Here is a 10,348-nt window from a genome sequence, read left to right on the forward strand (position 1 = left end):
CTGCTGGCCACCTCCAGGATCGCCCCGCCGCCCGCGCCGTGCGCGCTGCGCTGAGCTCTCCACCCGCGATTTCGGAGGACTTGGTGCCCAACTCTGAAGTTCCATTTCGTGAACCTCTTCCTCCCTCCCTTTTTAGCTATTTTACTTTTCATTCCGTTTGTAATTGATAGGAGCCGACAGTCTTTTGAAGGTTTGGAAAATATAACAATAACAACAAAAATTAAAATAACTACCACAATTTGTGGAGTCCTCCCTGACTCTTTGGCCTTTCCCTTTTATGTGCATCATCTCATTTTAATCCTCTCAATACTAGGAGGTAGTACTATCAGCCCATTTTGTAGATAAGAAAGCGAAGGCACCAAGAGGTTAGGGAACATAATCAACCAAGCTTAGGTAGCAGCTGTGCAGAAATGTCTGCATAAAAAACCTGTCTGTAGCTCGAAAACCCATGTTCTTCCTGCTGTTCTAAGAAAACGGCACCCAGAATCCCAGTCTTAATACACCATGTTGTTTATGCATAATTTAAATCACTGCATGCCTGCATGTTCAGCCTCTTTCTACTCATGTTGCTACATCAGCTTCAGAATTGGTCCTTATGTGAAATCCCATCTAGTGGATTTACATAATTTACTCTTACTCTTCCCCCTTTAGAGGTGCCTGTAGGTTGCTAGGGTTGTGCTTTTCCTAATCTAAACACTGAGATGAACACCGCTGGATGTATAGGTCATTTTATAGTTTGCTTTTTTTTTTTCCTTAGCAGATTAATAGCCCAAAGGAAGAAACATTTTTGTGATTTTTGAATATTTGATGTCAAATGGTTTTCCAAAAGTTTGAACCAGTTTTCACAGCCAATGAGCGTATTTGGGACTGCCACATTCTCACCAACAGCAGACATTACCACGTTTTTAATATCGTAGTTGTTTTGGTAAAAAGAAAATAAGCATTTTGAAGACAACCCGAATGGTAGAGAAAATATAAAGAACACACAAAAAAATGACTAGCACTCCACTAACAACAATGTTAAACTATTGGTGAAAAATGTCCTAAACATCTTTCATTCAATCAACAAACATAATTGCATGATTGCACAGTAGTACCAGGCACTGTTCTAGGCACGAGGGACACCGCAGTGAAGAACATAAAGACTCTGCCCTTGTGAAACTTACGTTCTAGAGACATTTAGCTTCACTGAAACCCACCTGGATATGTTAATAGGCTCACATTATACTTGCACCTTATAAACTGTGTTGTTCACTCTGCTATATAGTGGAGATATCGTTCCAGGCCAATATAAATGGAGTGATGTCATCATCTCCAATAACCACAGAGGATTCCATTATTTTTATGTACCAACTTTTCCCCTGTCAATCCTTAACTGATATCAATTTGGGTCATTTTCTTTTTTTCACTCTTATTACAAATACCACAGTGTTGATCAGCTAGGAGCATATATTTTCACACTTGTGTAGTTAATTCTTAACCCAAATCATTAGAAGTGTAATTGCTGAGTAAGAGGGTCTGAATGTTTTATATTTTGACATATCATATAAGGACTAGAGGCCCACTGCACGAAATTCATGCAAGAGTAGTCCTTCCTTCCCCCAGCTGCCGGCACCAACTTCCCTCTGGCACCCGGGACCTGGGCTTCCCTCCAGCACGCAGGACCCGGGCTTCCCTTGCAGCCCTGGCTTTGTCCTGAAGGTCGTCTGGAAGGACGTCTGGTCTAATTAGCATATTACACTTTTATTATTATAGGTTATATATATTATTTTTCCAAAAATGATATAGCAATATATTAAACAGAGAACCTGTGTCCCTCTTTGCCGATACACTTTTAGCAACTGTCAACCATTCTGAGCTTTGGCGACAATAGCAGTGTTGCTTCTCCTTACCCTTTCATTATTATTATGAGGTTGAATTTCTTTTCACATTTGTACTAACCACATGGATATTCCTTTTTAACAAAATGCCTTTTTCGCCTTCTCAGTTCCTCTATGGAATTCTCCTTATTGATTTTAAACACTCTTAATATTAATCCTCACTCGAGGATCTTTCTTGATTTTTAGAGAGTGGAAGGGAGGAAGAGATGAGGAGAGAGAGAAACATCCATGTGAGAGAAACACACTGATTGGTTACCTCTGGCAGGAGCTCTGATAGGAGTGGGGATTAACCATGCAAACCAAGTATGTGCCCTTGACGGGAATCAAACCTCTGGCCCTTTGGTCATGGGCCGAAGCTCTAACCACTGAACACACCAGCCTGGGTACTCTTTCTATCTTAAGATACTAAAGGCTTGTCGGTGGTGCAAATTTCCCCCTAGTTATTTCTCTACGTTTTTGTAGCAGTAGCAGTGTTGCTTTTGAAAATTTCACATAATTTGGCCTGCGGGGACCAGGCCAAAACCAGCAGTCCGACATCCTCTGAGGGGTCCCGGATTGGGAGAGGGCACAGGCCAGGCCGAGAGACCCCACCGGTGCACAAATCCATGCACCGGGCCTCTAGTTGGATACAAGACCACAGACTCAGTATTAGGTTTAAAGGAAAACCTGTGTACCTGGTGACTAATATAGGGAAGGTGGTTTAAATTGTACATGATGGGTACAGTCTGGTTTCCAAGTCTCCTAGTCTAGATTCATCACCAAACTTAGGTTGCAACTGCCAGAGGATCTACATGACAGGGGATTCTAGCATCTCCCCCGACTCAGATGCGATGCCCTCCCAAGAGGCCTGCTCTCCGCTCAACTCAGAGGAGACCAATTTCCGGTCAGATCTGTCTTTGCTTTGCTTTTAGCACCCCGTTACCACTAATTGCTGAGGAATCAATCGAACCCTGAACTGTTGCAGCGATTTGCTTGACCAAAGCAGCTCTTTGTCCCATAATGACAAGTCCTTATTGAACAGCAAGTCGCCCATTTCATCAGCCTCTCGGTGGCCATTAACTTGATTGGACCGGATTCACTAGTTTTACAAAGACCCTCCTTTAAGCATGAAGTCTGGGGTCTTCTTGGTAGCTGCTCAGAGGAAATATAAGTATGCATCTTCTTTGTAGAATTCTGTTCCCAGGGCCATTAAAAGGCGTGTTAGAAACAGGCAACGGAGAGCTAAGGACACGTACGTCTTCTTTATTTTTTATTGAAGTAACGCCATATAAATGTCAGGTGTACCACGTTGTAATTCAATATCTGTATCCTCTGCTACATGCTCCCCACAGAAGTTCAGTTTCCTTCCGTTACCCGATAATGCATGTCTTCTGTATTTGCTCTGGTCCTAGGGTTTACTTTTAAATCAGGCTTTCTTTATGTATTATCAGTGTCACAAGTTCTTTTCTTTCGTTTTTAAAATGGAGGCATAATGGACATCGCATTACATTAGTTTCAGGTGTACCACACAATGTTTGATATTTGTATGCAGGGTGAAACGATCCCCACAATAAGTCTCGGTACCATCTGTCACCCTACCAAGTTGCAAAATGTGTTTCTCCCTGTGATGAGCACTTTTAGGATTTATTCTCTTGGCAACTTCCAAGTATGTGAGGTGCAGGCCGCGTGGTGCCTCTAGTCAGTAACGCTGTTGTACGTGCTCTTTTCTCTTCCAGCATGGTCTTTTTTTGGAGATGCTGCCACACAGGCCCTCCTCCTTCTTTTCAGCTTTTATCCTTTCCCTTATGTGAGAGCATTTGGCTCTGAAAAGGATGTTCTGTTCTGCAGCGCTGGATTCTTTCATTCTGAGCAGATCCGGGCTCCGCGGACCGGCCCACGGGCTGCCGTGATATCGTCCATGCCCACTGCATAAAAAGTGTTCCCCCTGCTGTGTAATTAACTTATCTGATAGGTGGTGGCCACGCTCACTGTTAATGACACGCACTTTCAGCTCTTCCCCCTTAATTGCAAGGACTTGCTATCCGAGGCCCTGCACGTGCCTGGGATGGGCTGGTGCAGGGACCTCTGGTCCTGCCAGCGTCCTTCCTGGTGGGCATCACGGATCACACGTCAGAGGACGCAGTCTCCACACGGAGCATGTGCTGGGCACACACAGAAGTTCAGTGATGGTAGTAGAAGCACCCATCGGCAGAGCACGCTCATTTTCCTCACTAGATTACGCCTTTACAAAGGGGCATTTGGGAGGAAGAAGAAAACTGCGGTTCTCAACCTGTGGGTCGCGACCCGTTTGGCGGTCGAACGACCCTTTCACAGGGGTCGCCTAAGACCATCTTGCATATCAGATATTTACATGATGATTCATAACAGTAGCAACATTACAGTTATGAAGTAGCCACGAAAATAATTTTATGGTTGGGTCACAGCATGAGGAACTGTATTTAAAGGGCCAGCAGGTTGAGAACCACTGGTCTAAGGCACCCACAGGCCGCTGCACCCTTGCGCCAGCAGCCCAGCAGAACACGGGGCGCCCGGATTCTGGGTGCGTCTTAAGCTGAACTTGCGAAGCCTACACTGGACACAGTGAGAAAGCTCTGTGCCGACCACCAGCAGATTCCTGCAGAGGCTGGAGACAGTGACACGGGGAGAGGCGTGCACAGCGAACATGTGAGCAGGAGCTGCGGTCTAATTGCGGACGCCGTGTCGGACTTCCTATTGCTCACCTGTACCACTTCGTTCTGCTTTTATTTTGACCTTTTCTTGCAGGGCCTGTGGCGGGAGGGGGCAACGGGGAGGCTCCAGGGTGCAGGGCTTTAGAGGCGGTCACAGCAGGTCCTGTCCTCTGGAAAGCCCGGGGAAGGGAGCCGAGTGCGGTGTTCCATGCGGTCACCAGCAGAGGGCAGCAGTGCCCACCGCGTCGCAGGGCCCCGGGGCGGAGGACCCCCTGCCCAGGCCGGCCCTGAGATGAGGATTGTGCGCTCCCTGCAGCCTGGCCAAGGGCAGGGGTGTACGGACCGAGGCACTGACAGTAAGCGCAGCGAATCGGGCATCTTCTAACTGTCACCGGAGGAAAATCATAGCGAAACCCAGTCATTTAAAAGATGAATATGACCTTCGGAACCCTTTCCCTGATTTTAGTTAAAAAATGGTGATTACTTGAAAACATACAAATAATGTATTATTTCCTCCATTTAGTCAACTAGTGTACTGAGGGATTCAGCCCTTATTGTGTATCACATGTTATAGGGGGGAAAAAGAGAAAAGAAAAGGAAAAAGAAAAGAAAAAGAAAAAGAAAAATAACCGCCCAGGGCCTCTAAGACGCAAATTTAACCCTCCATTAGAAAAATGCTATATTAAATGGTGATGGAAGGAGGCTTGATTTGGGTGGTGAACACACAGTACAATATACAGGTGATGTCTCAGAGAATTGTACGACTGAAACCTACATAATTTTATTAACCAATGTCACTCCAACGAATTCAATCAAAATATTTTTGCAAATAAAACAGAATGCCAAGTCAATGAATTTTTAAGAGTGACTAAGATGATACCACTTAGGTTTTTAAAAAAACATTGTTTAAGCAAAAGGCCTGAGAAACCAGTGGTCTTGATTAACTCAAACTTAGCAGACATTTGAGCCATGGTCGTGTCTAAGATGTTGTGATTTCTTTATTTCTGATACCCTTGGTAAATTAGATCATTTAAACTTACAGGGAAATTTTTATTTTGGTTTATAGTTTAAATTAGCATAATGATAATAATAATGGCACCAAACTGGTATAGTATTTACTATGTGCTGGGTCCTTCTTTATGAACTCATCAAATATTAAGTCATGAACCTCTACCACAGCAAATGAGAGAGATACAATTATTGCTCTATGTTACAGAAGTCCAGAGAGGTTAAGTAATTTGACCAAGGCCACACAGCTAGTATATGACAAAGTAGGGTTTGAACTCAAGAAGTCTGGATCCAGAATCCATGCTCCTAGCTTACTGTCAAACATTTAACCATAGCACACTCCTCCACCAGTAACGAGCAATGAACTTCCGCCCAGAACTAATTCCCTCTCCCTCCCCGGAAACCATACCTGTGATCACTCTGGATTGATTGATTAGCCCGGTCTTTCCCACCTCCTTCCCTTCCCATGAACTGCCATGTTCCGATAGGAACCTTGACATTTAAGAGAAGATAAAATTCCTTTGTTGTTTGATTTGGGTTTTTTCTTAAAGAACATTGCGCCTAATTCTGACCTTCTTCTTGTACTCTGTGTTGTTATTTTAAATAACTGCGTTTGTGACTGCTTATAGAGAAGCTTCATTTAAAATATGTCATTTTGAAATTAATTAATCAGCCATTTACCATAATTCACAACATCTGTCCTCCTCGCTCCCCTTACCCTCAAGGTGCTTTTGCGGGTCATGAGCAGGCTTCTCCTCTATTCCCGCAAGTGTCTCCTAAGCCATTTCCATTCAGGTGGAGGCTCCTCAGCCCTGGCCTGGGGTTTATCACAGCCTCTAACTGCTCTCGGCCGGGGAACCTCCCGAGGCGGCCTCGGGCAGGTCCATGTCTTGCTCGGAAACTGTGCACAGCTCTGCTGACCTCAGAAGCAAGTGCAGAATCAGTTTAGAATCAGTCCTCACCCAGGCTCCAACTCAGTTTTGTTATTTTCTGGTCCAAAAGAGACTTTACTCTATAGGCAAATTCATAAAGACAGAAAGTAGAACAAAGATAACCACAGTCTAAGGGTAGGTAATCAGGAGACCAGGGCCACAGGGGAGGGGAAAGGGGTCAGTGCTTAATGGGCAGCGTTCTGTGCGGGGTGAAACAAACATGGGGATGAGAACATTTTGGAAACAGTAGTGATGGTTTCGCCACATCATGAGGGTAATTAATGCCACTGAATTATGCATTTAAAGTGGCTAAAATGTCAAATTTTATGTGACACATTTTACTGCAATAAAAACATTCAAACAAGTTTCCCTCGTTTTTGTCCAACTCGACCAATTGCTCTTCCCCGCTGGACCCCACCGCCCACATTTTCGCTTTATACGAGGCAGAAAAATGCTGTCTCCGACTCATCAGCTATTTCCCGAACGTTGTGCTTTCCCCTCCTGCTCAGGGAGCTATTAGAATAAAAATGTAACAGTGTCTGTTGGCTCTTACTGCTTTTGCACCGTAAGTTTATAGAACATTGTCCTCAGCGAGCACAGGCCTGCTTGGAGCATCCAGACAGCTAAGCAAGTTCCTGCATGGACTCTGCTTTCTCATCAGATGGTGTCGTGTGGAATCTTCTCGACGGAGGCCATGGACGCCGCGCAGTGTGGAGTCTTATCTTCCCCGCATCAAAAGCAAGCGGCTGGTCGATGCTCTAGGCCACGTCCGAGGCCCATGTCTGGAATTTTTAGCATCCCTCTTTGTTCCTAAATGGAGAACACGGATTCCACACATTCAACTTTATTTTAGGAAAAAATAATTTAGCGCCTAATCTGTTTCAAATGATGCTACGGTTGCTGCACAACAGCTTGACTGTCACTGAGAGTCTGAATTTGCAGTGTTCACATCTCTGAGAAAAGGTCTGTGCTGAGGGCTCTGTGCTCAGGGGGGCAGAGGGGGTCTGAGGGCACGGCAACCAGAAAGCAGCTCCTGTGTGTCCGTCTCTGCCTCTCAGGGACCCTCCTGCTGCAGCCTCGGGCCGTGTGGCCGGGTGAGGCCTGCAGCTCTGAGGCCGGGTGAGGCCTGCGGCTCTGAGGAAGCCCCGGGGGAGGAAACCAGGGGAGTGTTTCCCCGGGGGGCGGAAGGGGGGGCACGGCGCTGTGGACCAGGCTTCAGCAAGCCGAGGGGAAGGTCGAGAGACTGGCGGGTGCAGCAGAGAACTGACCCGCAGTCATCTGTGATTCCCATGGCAACGTCGACAGGGTGATGCCTCCTGAAGGTGTGCTTGTGGCAACCCTCAAACTGCCCCACCCAACACACACACTCGCACACACACAATCACATGCACACATACTCACATACACACTCACACACACATACACACACACTCACACGCACACTCACATACATACTCACACATGCACTCACACACACTCACATACACACACTCACACACGCACACTCACACACGCACTTGGCCAGGTGCACACTCACATGAACACTCACATACTCACGTACACACACACTCACATACACACACAGTCACACGCACACACATGTACATCACACTCACACGCACACTAATATACACATACACACACACACACTCATGGGAGTGGCCTCAGCCTGCTCCCCGGTGACAGTGATAAAGTGCTGTAACATATAAGACAGGAGCCACACCACAGGAAGCAGCTAAATCAGAGTGGAGTAATGCAAGAGAAGACTACAGCCTGAGACCCCTGTCCCCAAAGAAAAGACTACAGCCTGAGAACCCTGTCCCCAGCCATGGTATCTCCATCTGCTGGGTGAAAAGAATCCTGCAGGGAAGAAAATAGCCAGAGCTGTTATACCCAAAGACCTCTTTCCAAAGAAGGAACCAGCCTCGGGCGAACCAGAAGAGAGATCTCCGAGGAAGAGATGAATAGGAGAGGTCAAAACCACTCAACAGGGTGGAATGCGCCTTCTTAACATCCATTAAAACTACCTGCAGACAAAGCATATTATGTACCAAACTCTAGAAGCTAAACCCATAAAACAAAAAGTATTACAAATGCAAGGAAACGTGATAAAATTACTATTGTAATCAGAGACGTATAGATACTGCTCTTAGCATATCCAGGAAAAAAAAAATGACAAGAACCTAGAGGAATTAAAATGTACAACCAGCAAACTTATTATAATTGGTACTTACTGAATTTTATATCCATTGAATAGGGAATTACATTATTTTCAAAGATCTAGCAATATATATTAAAAGTGACCATAAAGAAATGACATAAATCCACAATTAAAAGCATCTAGATTTTATAAGCCACAATTTTCCAATTCATAATCCAATAAAATTAAACATTAAATAGTTTAAAAATGACCACAAATGTCACCCTCTTGAAAACCAAAAAGGTGCTGTTGATAACCTTTAGGTTAAGGAGGAACTCAAAAGAAAAATGACCAATCCTGGCTGGTTTTCTCAGTGGTTAGAGCGTCGGCCCTCAGAAGACCCCACTGGTACACGATGAGGGCCAGGGAGGGATGCAGGAGGTTGGCCAGCTGGGGAGGGACCACAGGAGGGCTCCATGGCATGTCTGGCCCATCTTGCTCAGTCCTGATCAGCCGGATCCCAGTAGCTAACTTACCGATTGGAGCATCTGCCTCCTGTAGTCAGTGCACGTCATAGTGACTGGTTGACTGTCTGCCCCCTGGTAGTCAGTGCGCATCATAGCAAGCAGTTGAGTGGCCTTAGCATATCATTAGCATATTGTGCTTTGATTGGTTGAACGGCCGACCGGCCGACTGGACACTTAGCATATTAGGCTTTTATTATATAGGACTAGAGACCTGGTGCATGAAATTTGTGCATGGGGGTGGTGTTCCTCAGCCCGGCCTGCAACCCTCTCCAATCCGGGACCCCTCAGGGATGACCAGCTGCCGGTTTAGGCCCCATCCCTGCGTGATGGGGCCTAAACTGGCAGTTGGACGTCCCTCTTGCAATCTGGGACCACTGGCTCCTAACCATTTGCTTGCCCACCGGCTTGATTGCCACCTAACCACTCCCCTGCTGGCCTGATGACCCCAACTTCCTTCCCCTGCCAGCCTGATGGCCCCCAATTGCCCTCCCCTGCCAGCCTGATTGCCCCTAACTGCCTCTGCTTTGGTCCCCACCACCGTGGCTTTGTCTGGAAGGAAGTCGGAGGGTCGGAAAATGTCCGGTCTCCTGGCCTAATTAGCATATTACCTTTTTATTAGTATAGATAGCCCCAAACTGGAAATAGCCATCAATTGATGAATAAACATTGTGGTAGCAGGACCGCTGAGCCTTCCCTCGCTGACCATGCTGTCTCGGGTGGTGTTTTCTGCAGCCGCCGCAGCGGGTGAGAGGTGTAGGCCTGGGTGGGGCTACCGGAGTGACCGCAGAGAAGCGCGTCTGGAGTTACGCGGAGCGGGTGGGAGGACAGTGGTCGAAGAAACGCTAGCGAGCCTGGGGCCTGAGTGGGGGGTTCTTAGCGCTGCTGGGAAGGTGGGCGCGAGGTCTCGGTGGACAGGAAAGAGAGGTCAGACACATGGTGCAATGGGTGGAGAAGCATGTGGTACAGAGCATCTCTGCACAGCAGGAAAAGGAGACAATTGCCAAGTGCATTTCAGATCTAAAGCTGCTTGCAAAGAAGGCTCAAGCACAGCCAGTTATGTAAATGCATCTATCCAGACTGAGACAGCTAGAAACACTTGAGTGACGGACTGGAAACTAGGCTGTGACAAAAGCTTTCTGTATCGCCATCTGCTGGAGTTACAGTTTTCCCCACTTAAAAATGAAAAGCGTGA

Source organism: Myotis davidii, unplaced genomic scaffold, assembly GCF_000327345.1.
Source record: "Myotis davidii unplaced genomic scaffold, ASM32734v1 scaffold189, whole genome shotgun sequence".
Lineage (NCBI taxonomy): Eukaryota > Metazoa > Chordata > Mammalia > Chiroptera > Vespertilionidae > Myotis > Myotis davidii.